The sequence below is a fragment of the Emys orbicularis genome, chromosome 7 (genome assembly GCF_028017835.1).
Source record: "Emys orbicularis isolate rEmyOrb1 chromosome 7, rEmyOrb1.hap1, whole genome shotgun sequence".
NCBI classification, from domain to species: Eukaryota; Metazoa; Chordata; order Testudines; family Emydidae; genus Emys; species Emys orbicularis.
The window spans coordinates 16,763,444-16,764,246 of record NC_088689.1 but is presented as its reverse complement, the minus strand read 5'-3'; positions in this window follow the sequence as shown (position 1 = coordinate 16,764,246).

Genomic DNA, 803 nt, shown 5'->3' with positions numbered 1-803 from the left:
ATGCTTCTAAGATGGATATGACATAACTGAGATATACTGTATGCAAGATGGCTCATGTAAGATATCATTGGAAAGGTTATGATTTACTGAATGTGATTATCCAATTTGTGTGCCTGTATCATTTCTGTATCTGAAGTTAGGAATATTGACTATGTATCTGTATTTCAAATGTGTTACTTTGGGTGTCACCCCCAACTAGCCCTTCAGGTACAACATGGAAAAACCAGACAGGGCTAATGGCCCATTAGCAAAGACAATGGACTGTGAAAGAGCTTAGTCTTCCTGTGGGCGCTCCAGACAGCCTACGAGTAATGGCTGCCACAGCCCTGCAAAGACATGGGTCTGAATCACCTGGTACTGGACCCATCCCTTGGAATGCCAGTTGTCTTCCACTGGGAGACAAAGGGTTCCCCCGCTATACACAAGAGCTATATAAGGCAGGGGAGTGACATCATTATGGTTCTCCTCTGCCTCCCCACCCAAAGAGATACTGAAAGACACCGGGAAGCAAGAACTGAACTGAGAGGAGAAGGGTTGAATGGAACCCAGGCTAGGAGAGTGTCCAGTCTGTGAGTGGAAATACCTGAAATCTCCAGCTTCAGGCCAGTGCAGCTGCCTTTCAAGACTTTCTATAATCTACCTGTGAAAATATTTAGAGTGAGAAATTAAATTTTGTAACCCGTTTCTTAAGTATATTGAGCTTAGATTGCATATTTTTTTATTTGCTCAGTAATCTGCTTTGTTCTATCTTTTATATTCACTTAAAATTCACTTTTTGTAGTTAATGAACTTACTTCTTGTTT